Genomic DNA, 25,117 nt, shown 5'->3' on the forward strand with positions numbered 1-25,117 from the left:
GCAATGTGTTGGCCTTGTGCATTGAATTTGGGTTGGGAAGGAAGTTTTCCTTTTCTTTTTGGAATGGCCAAGGATTCAGTCAATTTTGAGAATCGACATTTCATTTCTTTGATTTCTTCCATCATTTGGCGATTTATTTTTGTTTGTTCCTCTATGAATGCATAAAGGGTACTATCGAGAGAATTTCATTATGGATGAACATTGTATTGAGATGCAGAATATGCCTTTGATGGTTGAACTTGTTGCTCATTTCTCCATTGGCCTCCAGACGATTGAGCTTAGTTAGAATCTTTTCAACTAAAATTTGGGTGGTTTTTCCAACTAGGGTTGTACGTATGAGAGAATGGATTGTTAAACGCCCCTAAGGCATTGCATTGCTCCTCTAAACCCCCCTCATTTCATTAAAAGCCAAGCAGTCCTTAGCTAAATGCTGCGTCCCTCCCAAATGGTTTATGTCGGTTGGTGCTATTAGTAGCACTTGGACCAATCCAGGTGTGAGATTTTTTTGCGGTTTCTTCGAGATATTCAAGAGCATCGTCTGGATCTTTTTCAAGGAATTCACCATTGCATATGATTTCTACAAATTGGTGCTCACGACTCATGAGACCTTCATAGAAGTAACTGACCAAACTCTTGTCTCATAGCAATGGTGCAGGCACTATTCAACAGATCCTTGAATCTTTCCCAGACTTGATAGAACGTTTCATTGTCCTTTTGGGAAAAAGTGGAAATTTGTTGTTTTAGACTGTTGGTCTTATGGCTAGGGAAGTGTTTCAGAAAGAAAGATTTGGTCATTTCCTCCCTTGTTCCAATAGACCCAGGTCTCAAAGAGTATAACCAACTTTTGGCTTTGTCCTTCAAGGAGAAAGGGAAGAACTTTAGTCGCACAGAATCAACATTTTCAGCTCGGTTATAGAACGTGGCAACTACCTCCTCAATTTTTCTAATATGAACATATGGGCTTTCATTTTCCATTCCATGAAATGTGAGAAAGAGTTGAATCATGCCAGGTTTAAAGTCTAACGCGAGCATATTAGGAGGGAAAATAATGCATGAAGGCGTGGAAGTGCGAGTAGGATGGAGGTAGTCATTGAGAGTTCTCGGTTGTATTTCATCATTGCGAGCCATTGTGAATGGATTATTATCAACTAAGTTTTGTTGAGAAGCAGGAATGGTGGAAGGAGTTCCGAAAGGAATGGTGGATGAATTGGAAGAATTTTCACTAGAAGTTTCGTGATGATTCATCCACTCTCAGAAATTATAATTAAATTTATTTTATGTTTTTATTTATTTATTTATTTTTGATTTTTTGATTTTTTTTTTGTTAAACTTGTTTCAGGTAGATTTGGAGGTTTTAGGTGTCTCCAATGCCTTACTAGAACTCCCCAAGATTACTGAGTAAGTATGGTGGATCACAAGTTAAACCTTTAAGTAGAGTAAAATTGCTTATTTTGACATATGGAGCTTGGTTTTCTTATAGTAATAAGTTCAAAAATGTAATAGTGCAAAGGTATATGCTTGAAATGTTCCTAGGCTGATTGGAAAGGTTGCCATGTACCGCTTTAGACCCACACTTGCCAAGACAAACTCTCCGAGGTTCCCAGGTAAGTATGGGGGGTAACGCTATCACAAAACTTATTTAACAACGAACCTTTTTTTTTTCTTCAGCTTTACATAATTCTTTCTCCATTCTTTTTTTTTATTGATGCCCAAATGCAATTTATTCCTAAAATTCAAACACAAAATAAATTAAAAATTAATATTTTCAATTATAAAATATATTACAATAAATTCATGAAAATCTTAATTAAAACTTATTTTATTTTGAACTTTAAAACTAATAAATTGACATTTTTGAGCACTAATCAACCTCTCACTACTTTGGTGATCACCCCATCAGGTGCTGACCCTTCTCTTATAGTATTGTCAAGCGCTGCTGCTCATCCTGACGTAGTAGAGTTCACAGTTGCCCTGTCTCATGCTGCTCGTCGATCCAAGAGGAAAGCTCTTGCTAATAGAGAGAAAGGAACTAAAGAGTCAAGCTCCAAGTTGAGCAGAACCAAATGACTTCCAAGTCATATGCGCATACTGAATCATCAGGGCTTCCTCCCACCACTCAGCATATCAAACTTCTTTCCATCTTAGATAATATGGGTGGATATTCCCCTTCAGCTTCTTCTGCTGGTTCTCTCCCCCGAGTTTTAGTAATTCTCCTTCTTCAAAATTTCCCCCTTTAGCATCTCTCCTTCCATGCTTTGACCAGAAAAGGAGAATTAATCCCAAAATCCAGGATATGCTCATTAGAGCCAGGAACATCACTGCTCCATTCACTGGGTCGAGTTCTCTTCACCTTCCTTCTACAAATGTCATTTCTACTTCCTTACCAGATTCAAGATCCATTCATTCATTAGAATCCATCATAATTTCTACCACCATTGCCCCCTCATTAAGATTCTCCTTCAACCAAAATCGATCCTCCAGTTATTGTATCATCTGCTCTGCCACAAAGTAGTATGCAATCTCCAAATATCTCTGCTTCCCTTGATGATCCTATTGATTCTTGCCATCCTACTACACTAGCTTCTACAGAGCATTCCACCCACTGAGTGCTCTTGAGAAGCACTTCGGTTTTTCCCTTCTTAGCACTCCAATTTTTCTCACGCTTACCACAAGTGATAGTCTTGGGATTCTAAACGTGGAAAACATCCAGTATTTGCACCATTCACATGGTTTTCTTGACCTTTATGGTTCCTCTAATGCTAGCACAACCGTTTGCGAACCATCACTTCCTATGATATCTGTGACTCAGTTTCCTAGGGACATTGCTCTTACTTCAGTACCAATTAACAAATGAATTACTACTTCTTCTGACTGCACACCGCTAATTAGCTTTGTTGTGAGTACTATCAATTCTATTGCGGCTACTGGCATTAGTGTTCATTGCCCCGTCTTCCCCCCAGTGGATCGGCTACACAAAGTGAAGTTGATGAAATTGTGAATCTGATTGAGGTGGGCGATGAGTAAGCTAGGTATGTTTATTTTTCTGGAGAGTTCATGGTGACAAAGGAAATTCTGTCCTGCAGTTCCTTTGATGAAGAAAAGATTATGTAGTTGCCCCCTGTGCAAGTTGTAGCATCTGCACTTCAAATGGGAAGTTCGCTATCCCCCACCTTTGTTTCCAAATAGATGGAAACACACCTCACTATGGTAAAATTTTGTTTGTTGTCATTGCTTGCGGATAATTATATATATATTGCACAAACTGTCATAATCTAGTTAATATGTTTCTTTTATTGATTTTTTGGCCAAATTCTACCAAGAGCTGCACAAGTCGTATACTCACGATGACCTGATAGCTTTGTGCCAATGTTATGAAATGGATATTGCGCTGCATAGATCGGCTCTTAGGACCATGCTAGACTATGTCAGAAATAGTAGGATGACTTTATTCGAGATGCAAGACAAACGGAAGTGAGCTGAATAGTTAATACAAGCTTTTGGAGCGACCCAGACTCTCTGTTCTGAATTGAAAAGTAAATGCCAAGAATTGGAAGCAAAGTTGGTATCTAATGGTGACTGGTAGAGGAAATATGACAAACTTGTTGCAGAGCATGACAAGTTTGAGTCGGAAGTTGAAAAGACAAAGGAGGCTCACAAAGTTATTATGCAGAATCTTCGCAATGCTTGTATTGACAACAAGTATTTGTTAGAAAGTCTCCAATCCTCAAAAGTAGCTCTTGAAAAGAAGGTAGAAATCTTACAATTAGATGCCACGTTAGTCGAGCTTACGATCTCAAGAAATTACAAGCTTTGTGATGCAACTTTGGAAGATTTGGAAAAAGCTCGAGAAGATGCTAAGCAACTCCATTTTGAACATGCAGCGGAGTCATCTAGTTTGAGTAACAAAATAACTTAGCACAACTCAAGGGTCCAAAATCTAGAGAAGGTCAGTGTTATCATGTGTATGTGCTTTTGGTCACCATGCTTTTTCTCCCCTTTGTTTTGATAACTTTATTTTTTTTAAATTAATCCACGCAAGAACTTGAGATGAGCCGTCTAGTCTATACGAAAGCTCAGATTTCGAATACATATCGCATCTATAATGACCCAACTAATTCTAAGACCTTGGACCATTAAAAACTACTAGACTTAGCTGCTACTTTTGAAAAAACATACATAAGAAATGTTCACAACTTTATTAAAAACTCCAAAGTAAATATTGAAATACATAAATGCGAAGTATGGGATCCTATTGTTTTAAAATAAAACATAACTTTAAACTAAAAGAATTTTTTTACAAAAATAAATGCGAAAAATACATAAAACCATAATTTAAAGAGACTAAAATGACGTCATCCTCGAATAGTTCACGCAGTCCATCGAATCCCTTCATCCTTAATACACAAACCAAGTTGCCAAGAATCCCTCCGCCACCATAACTATTTTCCTGCATACATAAAAATAAAGGAATGAGCCTAATGCCCAACAAGGAAAATCAACTAGCACATATAGCATAAAACATAAACATAAGACTACAAAACATATGACTATAAAACATGCATTATAATGGCCATCATACTTCTTGGGGCTTGCTAGCTAAGCAATCATATGCCCATAAATTTACGGGGCTTAGTTATCTAAACAAGTCATATAAATTTATGGGGCTCGTTATCTAAACAATCATATGCCCAAGGAATATACTATTAAGACTTGTTATCTAAACAAGTTATATATTTGTTATCTAAACAAATTATGTGATTGTTATCTAAACAATTGATATACTAAAACAACTAAAACATATCATACATATAACATAAACATATATCAAAACATAAAAGCATACAAAATATATCCTATTTTCCTTACCAATATCAGGATTTATGAGAACAAGGACGGGATATGGAACACTCCTAAAACCAACAATAAGAATGTGAGTAATTCTAAAGAAAGAGATGATAAAGAAGTGAACTAAACCACCAAGAGGAGACTTACCGAAAAGAAACCTTAAGTTCAAAGAACTTAAACACCTAACCAAGAATGGAAATAACGAGTTAGGATTTGAGTAAAGAAAACTAAAGGAAACTAAGGAACCATACAAAAATGAATATAAAATTAGGAATACCTTCGAATGTATTAGAACCGAACTACACCTTGATATTGAAAACACACTATAAATCTCACTTCCCAAGTGTTTATAAAGCTTAAGATGATAAAGCTTTTTATCCCAACCCAAGTGTTTATCACTCTATAGTAACCCTAGCATCTTGAAGGCTCTGAACACAGCTTGAAGAATGAGAAAAATGGCTGGGTACTAGGTCCTATTTATAGAGTTCAAGGAGTGAAATAACCTCCTTTTAGCTTGAATAAAAATAATGAATATTAATTGAAAAATATTTGAATATTCGTTCAGCAGGTGCTGAAGACTCAGTCAAAACGTTCAGAGGCTAATCAAGAGGTTAAAGCTATTTTCAAAATTGAAAAACCGAGCTTTCAAAAATACATAGGTGGGGTCGATATATCGCCCCCTATAGGCAATATATCGCCTCTCCCAGTATTCCCGAGGCTGGTTCGATCGTTCGTGCAACATTGACGTGTTTTTCGTATCTCCTGTGTGGTGATATATCGACATACGTGAATATATTAAACACGTAATTTCACATTTTCAGCATAATTTGAATTGATTAATTAGGTTTGACTGAATAATACGAGATTCTAGCAAGTTCTGGAAGAGTCTAGAGCTTCTAGAAACTTTTATTTTTGAATTATCCACTTAAAATACTTAAATCCTCAAATAAACAAGATTGTGACAAATGTCATGCTCCTAATGGTCTTGGAAGATTCTAGAGCTTTCTTGAACTTTCTTTTATTTAAACTATAATTTAATCCTTAAATAAACATGCACACGACAAGTGTCATGATCTTATTAATTCTATCTAAACCTTATAGTATAATAAATAGCATCTTTATAATCAACTATATTAATCAAACCATATGTTATAATTAATATTCTTAAACTATAGGTTAAACTTATAAAATCTATAAGTGTTGCTACGAGTGTTCAACTAAGTCTCGACTTGAACTAAAATCCACAGTAACTATCATACTACCACTACCACTACCACTACCACTACCACTACCACTACCACTACCACTACTACTACTAGAGTATTGCGATGATCATGGATTGACAGAGGGTCAGTATAGTGCAGACGTCTATATAGAGAAAATTGGCGACCATGAGATCTGCTACTACTACTACTACTACCACTACCACTACCACTACCACTACCACTACCACTACCACTAGAGTATTGCGATGATCATGGATTGACAGAGGGTCAGTATAGTGCAGACGTCTATATAGAGAAAATTGGCGACCATGAGATCTGCTATCCTGATGAGGACATCCAAGCACCAACGGAAGCTGTTCACATCAAGGGGATGGTGGTAGTTAGTCACGAATCTAACTTTTGTAAACATTTAACCTCTCTTACTATTTTTTTTATGTTTTTGGATAGAAGCGACATGTTCCAACTACCACTACACTACTACTACACTACTACTACTACTACTACTACTACTACTACTACTACTACTACTACTACCACTACCACTACAACCACTACTACCACTACTACCACTACTACCACTACTACCACCACTACTACCACTACTACCACTACTACTACTACTACTACTACTACTACCACTACTACTACCACTACTACTACCACTACCACCACTACAACCACCACTACTACCACTACTTCCACCACCACCACTACACTACTACACTACTACTACTACCACTACCACTACTACTACCACTACTACCACCACTACAACCACCACTACTACTACCACTACTACTACTACTACTACTACTACTACTACCACTACAACCACTACAACCACTACAACCACTACAACCACCACTACTACCCCCACCACCGCTACTACCACTACTACCACCACTACGACCACTACTACCACTACTACCACTACAACCACTACAACCACCACTACTACCACTACTACCACCACCACCACTACCACTACTACCACCACTACAACCACCACTACTACTACCACTACTACTACTACTACCACTACCACTACCACTACCACTACCACTACCACTACCACTACCACTACCACTTCCACTACCACTACCACTACCACTACCACTACCACTGCTACTGCTACAGCTACTGCTACTGCTATTGCTACTGCTACTGCTACTGCTACTGCTACTGCTACTGCTACTGCTACTGCTACTGCTACTGCTACTGCTACTGCTCTACTACTACTGCTACTGCTACTGCTACTGCTACTGCTACTGCTACTGCTACTGCTACTGCTACTGCTACTGCTACTGCTACTGCTACTGCTACTGCTACTGCTACTACTACTACTACTACTACTACTACTACTACTACTACTGCTACTTCTGCTACTACTACTTCTGCTACTACCACTACCACTACTACTACTACTACTACCACTACCACCAACGGAAGCTGTTCACATCAAGGGGACGGTGGTAGTTAGTCACGAATCTAACTTTTGTAAACATTTCAACTCTCTTACTATTTTTTTTTTTATGTTTTTGGATAGAAGCGACATGTTCCAATTTTTGATCATATGTTAAGGAAACTATCATATTTACTATATTATTTACTTGCCATAATTTTGGTATTTGCCTTCTTAGTGTGTACTTAGCGTTGTTGCTGTTTGTGCTACCCTATCCCTTTTTTTTATGTTTAATCTCCTACAACTCGTATTCCTACTACGATATGACTCTGCACAGACCTTTTCGACCATTTTCCCTTGGAAATACCCGTGAATAATATCGGTGGAGGGAGTCATTGCCATGTAATTACTCTTACCCAAAATTTTCACATTCTATTATCTCTGCATCTTTAAAAAACTATATCACACTAAAATACCAAAAATGTGCTGTCAGGTGAAGTGCATCGACCATGGTATTCTTCTCGTAGGCTGAGCATAATTTTTTATTGAGGTCAATGGCTTGTTTCTTCACAGATTCTTCAGTGCATGGTGAATAATTATCTTCCATACTGCATCGTGAGTTTGCGCTATCAGTTGGGTTCGGAAACTTTGTGGCGCGCCCTTGCGGAGTTTACGCGTAGATCTCCTCCTTATCTTTCGTGGCCTGCGCATCGCTATAGATACCGCTAGCTCAGTTTATTACTCTTGATGTTCAATGCCTTCATATCACTTTCTAATCTTTTCAAGAATCATCACTATGTACATTCATTTATCACTCTTTTTTTTTAAAAAAAAATGCTAAGATGTAAGGCGCTGCAAACTCTGCTCAGATTGAATGGATTCAATTTTTATCTACTCATTTCTTCCCTTTGTTTTTATTGAGTTGTTTAAACTCGTTTACGTAGCGATTGTGTTGATTATTATCTTGTATAAGTTGTTTGCCATTTATTTGCGCAGTAAGAGATATTCCACACGTTCGTTCATTTCGCTTTAGTAATCAAGTAATGACTTATTTTGCTACACATTCATGCTAGTTTGCAATTGTTATCAATTAACCCATATTTCTCGCTTGTTGTCACCATTAGTTACACTATCCTATAATGTCAATCTTATAAATTATTCATTCATTAAGTAAAAATTATATCAAGTGATTATACGATTCTGCACAACTAATATCATTATTATTCGAATACATTTATCTTGACTTTGCTGCACGTCCATGTTCACTTCTGCTACCCAAAATTTTATTCATTTGGGAAATATGGACTTTACCTCTTGTTTTCTCTGTATGAGTCAAAGAGCATGAGCCCTGGGGCATGATTGGCCTGCACTTGGGGTATACTAGCTTTCGGCTGCACCAAATGGACAGTGTGCTACGTAGAGCTCAGCAGTTGCCGATTTCAGCATTTTAGCTCCAATGCACCAAGATCCACCTCTTGGGGTGTATTGTCTGGTAGCTATTACCAAATGGAACAACCATAAAGTTGAGCTGAGCCACTGGAAATTCCTCATTTTCATTTTGATACCCCATGAAATTTGTTCTTCAGATGATCGAGTCGATGAAGAAATCGCTCTGTTCATCCTCAGCTTTCCATTCTCATCATGCCTCACTTGGCAGCCGCGCCAACTCCCCAGCTGTGTAAATTCCCTCACTCCATTGCAGCTTCCCTTACTGGTAGCATTGGGTGAGAAGGATGGCGTTCTCCCTTGGAACACATGCTTTCATTTGAGCAACGACTCTCACTCAAGAGGCGCAACTCAAACAGGAAGGTGGGAGAGTGTGGGCTGCCAGGATTGGTGCGTTCTTACTATGCATGCTTAGACTTGATTGGTCTTCACACACACAAGATTAACGCCACACTTAGTTTGATCAGATCTGATTGTTCTTATTAGATGGGTTGTAGCCGTGGTTGTTTTCTGTTTTTGTCTTCGCCAACCCTTCGTGAACAACTGGGTCATGATCATCATCAGTTTCCTTCGGCTTTGTGCTAACTGTTTAAGTGTTTGAAAAGAGAATGAATTCTTACAACTATAGTTGCTCATGATTTCTAGATGTAGTGATAATTTTAGGGAACTTGAAATAAAAATTGACTTTTCCTTTGCTGTATCTTTTTGACTTATCTAGGATTTTGTTGCTGTTCACGATTGTATGTGCCCCTATTTATAGGCAGATGGACTTCCTCATTTCTAGCTTCATTTAATGCCATAACATTTTTGTATTACTCGGTTGAAGGTGCCATTATTGTTGTAATTGCCCTATGATTTTTCGCAATTTCCCCAGATTTTGAATAGTCATGTCGCGTGCTTTGATTCTATTGACAGGATTCGGTTGTACGCTGGTGCAGTGTACTTGCTCTTGTTGATTCTCAACTTTATTGAGCATCACATGATCGTCATTCTGTTTTGGGCAATAAACGGTTAGTAAACGGCTCACATGAATTGTGATATCCATTTGGTGCAAAAACTAAAGCATGTTAATCAAGTGAATTTTGTAACCATGATTCCTCTAAAAAATGTCATCTTTATTGATCATATATGTTCATTACAATTTGCGCTAAGCAATGATACATAGATGCACATACTAAATATAATACTTTTTGAGGGACACAAAATTCCACGTTCTAGGTAAGCGTTTCCTACCATGGATTTCTTGCAACGTGTATGAACCTTTGCCGATTACTTCAACAATCTGAAACGACCCTTCCCAATTAGGCTCCAACTTCTTTTGATTACCAGTGAACCGTCTAAGAACCCACTCTCCTCTTCGAAACTCTCTTTGGTTAATGCGTTTTCGGTACTGCTGCTCAGCCAACATCTTGTACTTCATGTTGTGGATATGTGCCACTTGTCTAAATTATAGAAGAAGAACTGAATTGTTCACGAGCTGTGCTATATTGAGGGCTGGTACAACAGCTATATCTGTGCGCAAAGTTGGCAAGCCTATCTCTGTTGGGATTATCGCCTATGTCCTGTACTCCCATAAAACCTCCAACAGATCTTATAACCAAGCTCCTTTTTTATCTTTTAAATCTTTATTTATATTATTGAATATGACTTTGTTAGTAGCCTCAACCTGTCCATTCCTTTACGGATAGTTCACTGAAAAAAATCCCAAATAAATCTTTGAATTACTGGCACAACTCTTTGACTTTGGCATTGTTGAATGGCGTCCCATTATCCACTATAGTCTCTTTGGGGATTCCGAACTGACAAATTATGTGCTTCCATACAAATTTTACCGTATCTGCTTTCCCTACAGTGTTGCAAGCCTCGCCTACCACCCATTTTATGTAATAATATGTGGCCAACAACACATAACGTTTTCCTCCTGTGGCTTTGGGAAACTCTCCCACTTCATCCATTTCCCACTTGCAAAAGGCCATGGTGCAATGATTAAATGCAAAGGTTGTGTGGGTTGATGCATCAATGGGGTGTGGCATTGGAACTTGTCACAAATTTTAGCCTATTTCCCTGCTCTTGTCATCATATATGGCCAATAATATCCCGCAGTCAGAGATTTATGCTCAAGGCTTCGCCCCCCAAAATGGTTGCCGTACATCCCTTCGTGGATTTCATCGACCAACTTATTAGCTTCATTTGTCCTTAGACATTTTAAGTATGGGACATTGAAATATTTTTGATACAATTGATCATTGATCAGCGTGTGCCACACAACTTTCGCCCTCAAACTCCTAGCTTCATCTCTATCGGTGGGCAATGTCCCATTCTTTATGTATCTTACAATTGGATCCATCCAACATTCACTTGGTTGTGCTATCTTGAAACATGTTTGGCAATCGTTGCGATCTGTCGTACTAAGGATGATTGACGATTTGCGCGTACCTTGCTCGATGAAGTCTTCTTTGCTAAGTCATCTGTGCGGTGATTCATTTCCCTCAGAATTTTTATGAGCTCAAATTGCACGAATTTAACTCGTAAATGCTTGATGGTGCTCAAATACACGACCATTCTTGGCTACTTGACATCAAAATTGCCACTCCATTGCTCGGTCACCAATTTTGAGTCTGCTCTGACCCTGAGCTGTCTGATACCCAAGCTGCTTGCCATTTCAATCCGTAAATCAATGCCTTGTATTCTGCTTCATTATTGGTCATTTTTTCATACAATTGTAGAGCTTCTTCAATCCTCAGGCTGAATGGGGCTTCTAACACCACACCTATACCTGCTAAATTAGCATTTACTGACCCATCTGTCCTCATTACCCACACCTAATCTTCTTCTGTGAGTGGTACCTCATGTTCAGGTCCATCTTGGAATGGATTAATTTTCACTAGGAAGTCTACCAACACTTTCCCTTTCTTTGATTTTCATGGTGCGAACATCATGTTGTACGCGGAGAGATCGATTGCCCATTTTGAGATCCATCCAAATAAATTAGGTTTCGCCAAGATCTGCTTAAGTGGAAATTTGGTCAGCACAATCACTATGTGTGTCTTGAAGTATTGCCTTATTCGTTTCCTAGCTGTCATAAGTGCTAATACTAATTTCTCTAAAGTGTTATAGCGCGTTTTTGCATCTAGCAGTATTTTTCTTACATAACAGATTCGTTTTTGATTCCCTTCTACCTCTTTGAATGACACTGTGCACACAGCAACTGCCGACAATGCTAAGTACATAACCAACTTTTTATCTTGCTTTGGGGCGCTTAACACTGGTGGTGAACTCAGATAGTTTTTCAATCCTTCAAATTCACTGCGCTACTCATCTCCCCATAAAGACTACAATTTTTTTTTTTATGCATTGAAAGAAAGGTTCACAACGATCTGACATTCGTGAAATGAACCTGCTTAATGCATCAATTTTCCTGTGATTTTTTGCACATCTCACATGGTGTGTGGCTCTTTGACTTCAGACAAAGTTGTTATCTTTGTTGGATTTGCTTCCATTCCTCTTTTACTTATAACCCAAGAAGTGCCCAGAAGTTACTCCAAATGAGCACTTTGTTGGGTTAAATTTCATATTATATTTGTTCAACACATCAAAGCATTCCTGCAAATGTTTCAAATGATCAACCTCTTTTTTAGAATTTATGATCATATTATCAATATAGACTTCCATTATCTGCCCTAGCTGTTCAACAAAGATTTTGTTCATAAGTCTCTAATATGTTGCACCAGCATTGCGCAACCCAAAGGGCATCACCCAATAATAGTACAATCCTCGCTTAATTTTGAACGTTGTATGAATTTTGTCTTCTTCTGCCATTGGGATCTGATTATAACTAGAATAAGCATCTAAAAAGCTTATCTACTCATACCCTGTAGTGGCACATCTTGGCAGCGGGAAACTATCCATTGGATAAACTTTGTTCAGATTGGGAAATCGATAAAAACTCGTTTCTTCCAATTTTTCCTTGGCATGACTACGGGATTTGACGTCCAAGATGGGTACAAACACTCCTCGATTGCTCCTATCTACAATAATTCCTCCACTTCTTTGTTGATGACTTGATTTATCTTCGGAGCAAATCGTCTTTGTCTCTTCTTTACAGCCGGAAATTGCTTATCAATGTTCAACTGATGCGTCATAAATGTGGGATCTATCCCTGGCATATCCTTTGTTGTCCATGAAATGTGGACATATTTTTTTACCACAAATTCTATCAACTAAAGTTTCTACTCACTGCTCATTTGGGCACTTACCAACATGATTTTTTTAGTGCATCCAACATCTAACTATACTTCTTCTAACTTATCAACAGTCAACTGTGGTTCTGCGCATTCTTCTTCATCTTCTAGAGCTTTTAAACAGGCTGTTATTTTTCCCTTTAATTTCTATGCTTCCTCTTCCACCATTTCTTCCCATTTTTCCACTTGGCTCACTTCCCTCAACAGGACACAACAGTTTTTTGGCTTGTTTTTGGCATCCCTTTATGTTGATAGTGTAAGTTCCGCATAGTGATTAACATCTTAGCACCTGATGTAGGGTTGAAGCTACCCCTTGCATTCTGTACAACCACGACCTTCCCATGATGGCATTGTACCCTGAATAGGCATCTATGACTACAAAGTCTACCACTTGGGTGCGCTCAGCTGCTGTTAAGTTCAATTCAATTGCTCCTTTTGGTACCACTTTTGTTCTATTAAATGAGAGGATAAGGAAAATGGACGCCCTTAGCCTTTCTTCCGGTATCCCCACGGCCTGAAAAGTATCATAAAAGAGAAGCTCCGTACTGCTTCCTCCATCTACCAATACTTTGCTCAACTGACAATTTTCTATCTACAACTTAATCATTGGCGCATCATCATGGGGCAAGCTCACTTTCTTCAAATCATCTTCAGTGAAAGTAATTGGATGTGCTGGGAAATACCATTCAACTGGAGCTACGTAATTGAACGAATGATGTAGATAACACATTCTATTTACCCTTTCTTTAATCATTTTCTTTAATTTCATCTTTGTTTCTCTTTCTATTGAGGGTTTTGCGTACCCAAATATCAATGGGATTTGCTTTAGCTGTTGTGGAGGTAGCTCTTCTATTACTACTTCTGACTGCGCATTTCGTTCAACTACTTCCTGAGTAGGTGACTTTGGCGATGCTTGATGTTGTGTCGTTATACTCTGAGCAGTTTTGATATACTAGGACAACCCTCTCGTTCTTAAGATGCGGTGCACTTGGTTGTACAATGGTTTGCATTCCACTAACGTATGGCCCACATCTTTGTGGAATGCGCAATATTTTGTCTGATCTCTCCGTTCTACTGGCGTGGTTATTTTACATGGCTCCCTCAAAATTGGCTTATCTTTATTCTCGTTGTAAATTTGATCAATCGATACTCTGGTTTATATGTGCGGGTATTTGATGTCATTTTCTCCTCTCAAACGTTTTGGACCATTCTTGCTTCCTGTGAGGATTTCCTTCAGCGAGTTTTGTAATCAATGCTGTGATGCCCCACATCACTATGACTGTTTCCTGGAATGACGACTGGCCCTATAAACCAACACGAGTCTTTCCAGTGTGCTTTGTCCTCACTCGCACGCTTCCTGGGAAAACTTCCTAGGAGGTCACCCATCATGAGACTACTCGAGGCCAAGCACGCTTAACTTTGGAGTTCTCAAGTGATTGGCTATCGAAAAGAAGATGCATCTTGTTGGCATAGGAAGTACCCATCTATTCATTTAAGCCCTCTTCAACTGTGTAGTCCCATACCTACACAGTCTTAGAATCATCACACTAGACCTTCCCCAGGCGGTGTGGGATTGCACAGCTTTTACCCAGTCTTTTCCCCTGCTGATCACAGGATTCTAACTATCACAAACACTGTGCACCTCGCATCTTCTTCCCTTATCTCCAATATCTTAAACACCCCTTATCCTCTTATATGTATATCAGTGAGATCTCTTGGGGGATTTAGGTAAAGTTATTCACTCAACAATGACTCTTTTTTCAAGATTTCTCTGAACAAATTCGTTGCTACTACCCTGTCCAAATTATTGATCTGGTGGACCAACTTCAAATACCCCTTCAAATATGTACGAGGGTTCTAATTTACTCCATGTTGCACAGAGTATAGATCGCCCATTGTTTTTGGTGTTTCAGTATTTCCTCCATACTACTATACAAATAACTCGCCTAACTCCACAAAGGAATTCACCAACTTTGGTTTCAACGGTTTGAACCACCGCAGTGCTGGTCCCACCAAAGTGGTAGTGAAGGCTATGCGCTTCATTTCTTTGTTTTCTGTTTCCATTGCCATCTTTTGCTGAAACTGTAAGATGTGGTTTGATGGATATGTGCTTCCATCAAATTGAGCGAAGTTTGACATTGCGAAGTATTTTGGTTTTGGTTCACTCACTATCCAGCCAGTGAATGGTTACTTAAAAATACCTTTGATCGCCTCATTGGCCATATCCATCGAGCTTCGAGCACTCATGACATTCACCGTATGAAGAACTTCTTTCATCATCTCTTCCTTCCAATCGGACGGTATCATAGGTGTCGATGGCGAATGTCAAATTTGTGATTATTTTTGAGTAATTGGTGTCCCCACATTTTTTTTTCAGTGTGTGTATCGCTTTGCTCTTTTTCATTTTGTGATGATGTTTGCCCTTCCTCCTCATTGATCGCCGGGATGTCTTCTTCTACTTCAGGCAGTTCTGGTTTACTTCCGGTTGAGTTTCATCAATAGCTCCTGCTGTGGTTGCCTTGGTTCGCCCCTGATGGCTCTCTTTCTCTTTCCCCATCAAGGTTAACTCCACCATTGATTTGGCTTGTTGCACGACCATTTCTTCTATTCATTTTTGATGTTGATCCTTTTCTTTCTGTCGTCGTTCTTCAACTTGTCGGAATCTAGCATCATCTTGCACATTCATTTGTTGCATAAATTGCATTACTCTATGTAACTCTTGCATGTAGTCTATTGACCTGTGAAATTGGCCAACGGTTGTATGTATAATATACGAAACCTTTTGAACAGAATGAATATAAAATATGACAGAGTACAAATAATTTAAATAAACACACAGGAATTTATAGTGGTTCAACCCTGTTCTGATGAATAGTAATAACCTAATCCACTTAGTTTTTAGTATTGAACTACTCGATAGACAATTACACTGATGAACAGAAGTATTCACTCATTGCTAATTTGCCCAGAGTTTCTCCCAAAATATTCGTCCCATCCCCAAAAATGAAGCCATGGGTCCTTTATTTATAGTACCCACGGGCTGTTAAATGATCAGTAAGAGTGGGATCGTGGTTTGGTACACGATCATTGGGAGTGGAGATACGTGTCCACCTTCTGATGATTATGAGATTGTGGGTCTTCCTGTTGTCTTCTCTGGATCATGGTCGATAATGCACGATTGAGACCTTTGAGAAAACGCTAAGTCTAGATTGGTCTATGAGACTTAGGTGCTAGGCTCGACTACCTTTTAGAGCTTGAGTGCTAGGCCTGTTGATCTCTGTCTGAACGAGTGTGAGTTTTACTCGTCTTTGGGAGTGTAGGCCGACCACCCTATGGAGGATAGGGTGGGCTGACCACCCCGAGAGGTTCTTGGGCATGCTTGGGCCGACCACCCCTAGGGGTTGGGGTCAGGCTGACCACCCCTAGGGGTTAGGGCCAGACAGACCACCCCTAGGGGGTTTTGGCCTGGTCGACTTCTCTATAGGTCCTGGACCTATCTTTTTTGCTCATCGGTATTTTTTCAATACTTCGTCATTTTTCCCTGATTTGTGATGCCACATGCCACTTTCTCATTTGCCACATCATCCCTGGATTTTTGAGGGATAAAATTTGCCCCCAAGTTTATTGTAATGTGTTGAACATTACGGTAAACTTGATCTGGCCCGAGAAACATATTGTAGCAGTACTTTAACAGCAAAGTCCCCCAGGACATTACATAGTACTTTTATCAACTATCGATAATTTGCTCAGCACTAATATTTCAAGGATAATTGTAATTCCTAAAAATAATTAGATTTTTCAAGGAAAATTAATTTCATAAAAATCTAGTATATTTTTCTAGGAAATTTGAAGTCATAAAAATATAATATATTTTTCAAGGAGTTTTGAAGTCCTAAAAATATAATATATTTTTCAAGGATATTAATTCCTAAAAATACAAATTTTTTTTCAAGGAATTTGAATTCCTAAAAATATATAAGATATTTTTCAAGGAATTTGAAATCCTAAAAATACCAGATATTTTTAAAGGATTTTGAATTCCTAAAAGTATATGGTTAGCCTGAGCGGCTATAAGTAGGGCTTCACTTCTCACTTCTCTGCTCTGTGTGACTTAGCTACAGGATTCTCCAAGCGTGAAGAAATACTTTGAATGTTTAAGGAATCTGTCTGAATCTCCTTGTTTTGTTTTATTTTGATCCAAAATAATTGACTTGTTTGAATCAAGTCTACGATTTCCCTATAGTTTCCTTAGCCTGGACGATTTCCAGGGTTCCAAACCCTAGCATAGGAGATTTCAGGTTTGTAAAACCCTAGGACGACCACTTCTTTAAGATTCATTAGCCTGGCAATTTCTAGAGTTCCAAACCCTAGCATAGGCGATTTAAGACTTGTAAAACTTTGACCTAGGCCGACCACTCTTAGGTTCCCTTGGTCAAGCGATTTTCAGGCTTTCAGATCCAGACATAGGCGATTTCCAGGGATGTAAATTCCCTTGCATTTTCCTTGCCTTATGCAATTTCCAGGCCTAGGGGATTAGGGTTTAGGCCGAATACCCCTAGGGTTTACTTATCTGGGCAATTTCCAGGCCTAGGGGATTAGAGTTTAGGCCGACTACCCTAAAGGTTTCCTTAGCTGGGCGATTTCCAGGGCTCAAATCCAAGCCTAGGCCATATTCCTCAAGCTCCTGGTGATTTCCAGGTTTACATACACATCATAGGCCGAGCACCCTAGGGTTTACATCATGGGCCGACCACCACACCCCTAGGCAACTTCCAGGGATCCAGAGTGGTCGGCCCAAGCATAAGCCGACCACTTGGGTCCCTAAATTTTTTTTCTCCTCCTTTACTGATCTCTTTGGGGTTTTCCTTGTATTGTACAATTTATTGGAGACTTGAACTTTAATCCTTTGGCATTTTTCTGAGGCTGCATCCCTAGGGTGGTCGGCCTAAGGTGGTAGCCGACCACCTATGCCCCTACTTTCACGTTTTGTAATCTTAGGGACTCAGGGTGGTTGGCCCAGGCTTAGTTCCACTAGGCAGACCCCCCCCCCCCCCCCCCCCCCCCCCTTAAGACTTCGATCAATTTTTCCAAATCTAGAGGAGTCCTATGGTGGTCGACCTGAGCTTAGTCTCACTGGGCCGACCCCCTATACAGATTTTTCCCCTGATTTATTCATTTTTTCTCCTTAGTTCATGGACATGCCCCCAAATATTGGCTTCATTATGTTCACTTACTAACTTTACTCTTTATTTTTCCTTTGTTGCAGATGTCCAGCTCCTCTTCGTCAGACAAGTCTGTAAGCAAGCGTACTCCCCAGGAGTTCTTGGAAAGGGTGAAAAATATTTTCCCTCGCCCCGCTTTATATTTGTTCAGTGAGGAAGACTTCTTGAAAAAGGTATAGCCCAATAGCAAGAGTAAAACAGACAAATTGGCAACCTTCTAAAGATGATCCTCATATTGCCAGGCACATTACTCAGGGTTCTTCATCTGACTCTTCTCAGATCTCTTCTCAGCATAGTACGTCCCATGACTCTCAAGGCACATCTCAGCGAAGTCATTCTTCTCAGTGGGATATGTCCGGTTAGCGAGATTCATTCCAATGCCCTTTGCACCGGGATACCAGTCGGGTTCCCAATCACTCTTCTTCTCAGCGAGAACATACTGAGGGCTCTCATCGTCATGCTAATCATCCTCAGGAGCGTTCTATTCACAGATTCTGGCCTAAGGTGGTTCGCCCTCCTTCCAAGAGTGCACAACAGAAGAAGAGACGATAAAAAGAGTTCCATTTATCGAGTTCTGGGGCCACCTTGGCCAATGAGATCATATGGAAACTGGTTGAGAAGCCTCGCCCTGTTGATTACGAGGTTGTGTGGTTCAAGGGGGCTGCCTCTGACATGATTGAAGATAAGGCAAAGAATTTAAGGAGGAACTTTGACATCTCTGGTGTGTCTATTACTATCCCTGGTCCAAATGACAAAGCTGAGGACCCCCCCTTTGGGTATGTGTGCTTGGACACATTCTGACATCAAGTCTGGCGCCCTACTTCCTCTTCATTCGTACTTCCATAGCGTTGCGGATTAATTTTGCATTAGTCCTTCTCAACTGGCTCCCAATGCAATCTTGGTGTTATCTGTGTCGTGCATTATCTATCACCGCAGAAAATGGGCTGCTCCAGTGCCTCACGAGATCCACTACTTATTTGACCTGAAGATGAACCCTTCTTCGCGCAACTCAAGGTATTTCCATTTCGACCATTATATGAGCGAGGGTACCAACACCTTCTTGGAAGAGATCTATGGAAATAGCAAGGTGTTTAGATATACCGACAACTATTTCTTCACTAAGGACACTGAGGCACTCTACTTCAAGTTTAAGCACATTTGGCCTATTTATAGACCGCTCCTGACCCAGGCTATGATAGTTTGGGCCAAGCATTGATTGCCATGACCCCTGAGGAGAAGAATGTCAAGATCCTCATTACTTCAGAGAACCTTAGGAAGGTCGGGTTGTTTCCTCCTACTATAGCTGATGTTTCAGATGATGATGGTCTCGAGCCTGTGAACTCCATAGACTCCCCGAGACCTATTCATGCCGAGGAGGTACCCTCTTTGCCTATGCTAGCTGGACAAGAGGGTGATGAGGTGGGTGCATCTATCGCATACTCATCGCTTGCTTGGATGACTTTGATGAGACTACGTTCGAGCCCGAATCTCATTCAGAAGGTTCGACACTTTATCACCTTTATTTTATGATTCATCTGTGCTTAATATCCTTCTAACATTGGATCTTCTTTTGCAGGTTCAAACATGTTCGATTTTTTTCATACCCAGCAGAGGTCGACTCCCACCGAGGCCACTCCTTCTGCCTGAGCGACTAAAAGTGCCAGGGTTGAGGATGAGTTGATAATGGAGGTTCCTCCCGAGGTGCCTCCTCCAACTCCTTTGGCGTCTATTCTTGTCGCAAAGGTAGAGACATCTTTGCCTACACCAATTCCTCCCATGTTCACTGATGTGGGTGCCTCCTATTCTGCACCTGCTCCCTTATCTGAGCCACACCAGTCTGCTATACGGAACCTAGATGCCATCATTGACCGAGTGTCTCATCTGGAGCAAACGACAACGACTTTTAATGTGACTAAGAATGAGGACTTGAGCACCATCCTAATGAAGTCACTCCTTGACATTCAGAGTGTGAGTCCTTTATAACTCTGTACTTGTTTCGTTAGCTTGTGTGCTGACATTTATCTAACACTTGTATGTTTTTTGCAGGCACTGATACTAGTCTCTCATCTCCGTGATAAGTCTGTGGAGTATACCTCTACGCTCTCCAACCTTCATTCTGCGCTTGAAGCTATCCGCCAAGAGGTGCTGGACCTTAGGCACGTTCTTGGCTCTAGGGATGCTGACATTGCTTTGAAGTATGAAGAGATCAACACCTTCCGTAGTACCGTGGAGCTCAAATAGCAGGAAGTGACTGAGTTAACTCTCAGGATAACCTAGATGGAGGGGAAGGTTGTCGATCAACTCCAACAATCTGAAGTTGAGAAAGATAAGCTGATTGCGGACATGGACCAATTGCGGAAGGATGCTCTTGTTGAGAAGGAACAAGAGGTCAAACCTGCTCGGGACAAGGCTCGAGAGGAGTATTCAGAGACAACTTTCTCTTGCTTCTACTTGATCTGGAAGTCCAACAAAGATCTGAACTTGGATTTCCTTCCCGAGAAGACGCGATCGAAAGAGCTTAGGAAGTGTCTAGCTCGTGAGGCTGCCGAGGCTTAGGGTGGTCTTTCAGATGATACTCCATGCCCTAGTTCGTCTTATCTTAGTCTTTTATTCTGCCTTTCTTTTCATGCCATTGGTGGGGCACCTTGTACTTGACAGTTTTTACATATGATATTTTATGCCTTTATGTTTTTTTGTTATGAGCACTCAGTGTATTGATTGAATTTTTTTTATTTCCAATGCTTACTAAGTATATCAACTCACAACCCTCATTGGTTCAGGTATCAGTATACTCTGAACACATGTATTTCACGTGTCATACTAACCTTACTCTTTTATGTTTTTCATGCCAACAACAATGGTAATGTGAGTAGTTTGATACTTCACCAAGTACCTTGAACAAAATAGGCCAGGTCGACCACCCTATAGGTTGATGGATTGGCCGACCACCCTATAAGGGACATGGCTAGGATTCTTCTCAATAATGCCTTTTTTGTTTTTGTTTTTTTGCACTTTCGGAACATATGTTGAACAAATGTCCTAGAAAAACTTGAGCTTGCTTAGTACTTAAGGTCACACCCTCATTGCTTGTGTATACCCCAATCGGTATGTACTATATGCCCCCCAAGTGATCATGGGTTTAAAAGCCTTGGTCACTTGCTACTTGACCATGCCTTGCTTCGAGTGTTAGAACATAGTACTATCATTTTCACCCAATGGTGCAAGCATCAAATGCTTGTCCCTCATTGGTAGTCGGGTGGCGGTTTCATAATCAGTAGTAATGATACCTATACACAGATGCAGATTGTGTAGCAAGTGTCGATCGCGATCTACGTAATCTCTCATGTACTCATTATAATGATTGTAGACTGAAGTGTTTAAGTCGGACCAACCGAGTCTAGATGGGATAATCGAGCCAATAACGAGTCTTAGATCAAATTATCAATCGGTCCCTCAAGGACCAGATTTGATTATGATCCGATGATGGCGACTAGTCCTCGGACCAGTCTCTTTTGTTGATCATATAGGTTGATAGGTTCCTCAAAAACCAAGATCGAACATGATAAAATAAATTGGTGATAAGGTCCTCAGACCAGTCTCTTGTTTGGATCTTATGGGTTGATAGGCTCCTTGTGAATGCCAAAAATTGACCAGAGCCATACTCAACACTCAAGAGAAAAATTGAGGGTTACCCTCATTAGCCTTGGGCAAATAAAGCAGCCCAATATCTTGCCCCACGCGAGACCCATGTCTCATAGGAGGCCTTAGCGAAAATGCCCAGAAGGACCCAAGGGCCTCGCTATGCGAGGCTTCCCTTCACCCGTGCGCGCAGCCCAAGGCCACAAGGGCCTAGCTATGTGAGGCTGGCCTTCCCCCGTGTGCGCCTACCAAGGCCACAAGGGCCTCGCTATGCGAGGCTGCCCTTCTCTCGCATGCGCCTGCCAAGGCCACAAGGGCCTTGCTATGCGAGGCTGCCCTTCCCCCGCATGCGCCTGCCAAGGCCACAAGGGCCTTGCTATGCGAGGCTGCCCTTCCCCCGCGTGCACCTTCCAGGAAACAAGGGCCTCAATATGCGAGGCTGCCCTTCCCCTGCGTGTGCCTGCTAAGGCCACAAGGGCCTCGCTATGTGAGGCTGCCCTCACCCGCGTGCCTCATGACCCAGATGCGTGCCAACGCCTTGCACAGCGAGACACACCTCACCACGCTCGTGTGCATCTCGCGAGGTACGAACACACTAAGGAGCCTCGCGACACCACCATCTCGTGGCCCTCATGCAACCCCATCACGCCTTGTGAGACCCATCCCCGAGCCTTGTGAATGCCCAGATCACACATGGGTACTCACTTAGGCACCAAGGGTCTCGCCTTGTGAGACCCATCCCCGTGCCTCATGAATGCCCAAGTCATGCCTGGATACTCACTTCGGCACCAAGGGTCTCGCCTTGTGAGACCCATCCCCAAGCCTCGTACATGCCTATTTCTAGGCCTCCTACCTGGAGGTAAGGACGGGATAAAAGAAGTATGGATCGACACTTACTAAAATATAAAGAAACCTAGAGACGATATTTAGGTAAAGGGGACCACTAGGCATGAGATAAATGTACAAGCACGGGATGTGCAACCCTGAAAAAGGGCAAAGGCATGACTGTGACATATGTGTCCTACAAGTAGTGGAGGTACAAATTTGTACAGAGAGTGGAAGCACTACATGCATACCTCTGACTATGTACCAGGCCAACACCATAACCTTCTGCTCCACCACGACCTGTGCCACTACCCTGACAATGTACCTATGTACAATCTTGTCCTATGGGACCACAATGTATGGGGAGCCATTACAGCTCCAGTATAAATAGATCATCACCCCTCTAGAAAAGGGGTTGTAAAAATTCATTGTAGGCTAAGGCTATTAAGCAATATACGAATTTTACTCCATTGTAGTTCTGCATATTTACTCTTTCAAGTTCTCTCAATCTTCTTCTAAGATATCTTTGGCACTATAATCTCAGTTTTCTAACCTTATATCATTGATGAGATTTCACCGTCAACATTTTGGCGCTGTCTGTGGGAAAGGCAAGCATCAAGCCAACATTCTTTCATCACTTCTAGAAAAGAAAGATGCCAAGGCGTTCACAACACTGCCGGCTACTATAAGACGTTGAGGTTCACTTGGATGGAGAGGGAATGAGGGCTTCGAGGAAAGACCCACCTCCGCCTGGGCATGGAGATATGCTGGAGGAATGTCCTCCCCAAGGGGAGGAGAAGGAAGCATCATCTCCGGCTGTCCAGCTTGACGGAGGTCACTCAGAACAGCTAGTGTGCCCATATCCCCGGTCCCCGGTGGCACCCTTCTCAGGCTACCAAGACACGGGTCCCTCGACGCACAGGCTAGGCAAGAGTCCCTGAGTACACTCGGTAAGTCCCAGCTCAAGGACTCACCTCTACGAGGATGAGATTCGTGAGTTGCATAAAAAGGCTCGAAGGCTGGAAACCATGATAGAGAACATGCAGGAGGTCTTAAACAACCTCCTGTAAGGAAAGCCGAGCATACCCCTTCCTAAGTGTAAAGAGAAGGAGGGTGAAAAAAGGGAAAATATTGTCCCCACAGATGATGGAAGAACCCAACTTTGCACCAGTAAAATGCCCCAGACAAAGTACCATGGGGGACCTAGGCTGACGAAATGTCCCCAGGAGCAAAGGCGGAGGGAAGACGATGGTCGTAAGAACGAGGCAGAAGTCACCTCAAAAGAGGCGCCCCTTGGCCCAAGAAAAGTGCCACATGGGAAGAGGTCAGAAGTAAGAAACGCACCCCCCGCGGCTCCCCCGAGGAACATAACCAAGGCAAGGGATCAGCCTGAGAACCCGCAAGACTCCTTATGCAAAAAGAGGAGGGGACTAGACATCAAAATGCAGCACCCTCAAGGCAAGATTATCACCGCACCTGGGGGTCATAGAGATGACGAAGAATTTGACCATGACTCGCCCTTCACAAGGGAGATCCAGGCTGAGCAAATCTCTGCCAACCTCAGAGAGCCTCGCATGACTCCATACGAGGGTACTACGGACCCAAAGTATCACTTAGACTATTTCAACAACTTGATGAGGTTAAGAGGGGTCAACAACAGAGCAAAATGTCATTTCTTTGTTGTTACACTTAAAGGTGTTGCATACAAGTGGTTCAAGAGGATAAGGCCAGGAACAATCAAATCATGGCAGCAATTCTCTGGCGAATTTCTTCAGCAGCACCGTGCGGTCTGTGATTAAGTTATGCCAATTACCAGCCTTGCTAACATAAAGCAAGGCGAAAATGAAAGTCTGAAGAACTATATCCATAGGTTCAATATGGAGGCAACAAAGGTGGGAAGTTTAACCAAAGCGGAGCTCAAGATGGCTATTACAGCTAGAGTTCGTCCAGGAAGCAAGTTATGGGTAGCATGCTCAAAAGAGAAGTTTTGAATTTAGATGATTTCTTTGAAAGAGCACAGAAGTATATACGTGTGGAAGAGGGCCATAAGAACTTGCATGTTGAAGAAAGCGAACCTTCCTCCAGTCACACTACTACCAATACGTCTGAAGATTCCATATAGAAAGGGACGTCGTGCTAGAGGGGTCACTGACCAAGGTTAAAATTGGACGAGGACCATCTAGCCATAAAAGTCCCGACCCGAGGGGGGATCACCTCAAAAAATCGTAAAAGGGTCTCAAGGTAGACGCTTGCAAAAAGGATCTCCAAGTA

The 25,117-nt window shown here is 41.3% G+C and overlaps 1 non-coding gene across 1 annotated transcript; it reads left to right on the plus strand.

The window, feature by feature from the left end:
• Positions 1-641: 641 nt before the first annotated feature.
• On the plus strand, positions 642-747 carry LOC133787582 (small nucleolar RNA R71). The gene has a single exon (XR_009872594.1). It is a non-coding gene; the product is annotated as a small nucleolar RNA R71 (small nucleolar RNA).
• The last annotated feature ends 24,370 nt before the right edge of the window (positions 748-25,117 follow it).

This window comes from Humulus lupulus, chromosome 6, assembly GCF_963169125.1.
Source record: "Humulus lupulus chromosome 6, drHumLupu1.1, whole genome shotgun sequence".
Lineage (NCBI taxonomy): Eukaryota > Viridiplantae > Streptophyta > Magnoliopsida > Rosales > Cannabaceae > Humulus > Humulus lupulus.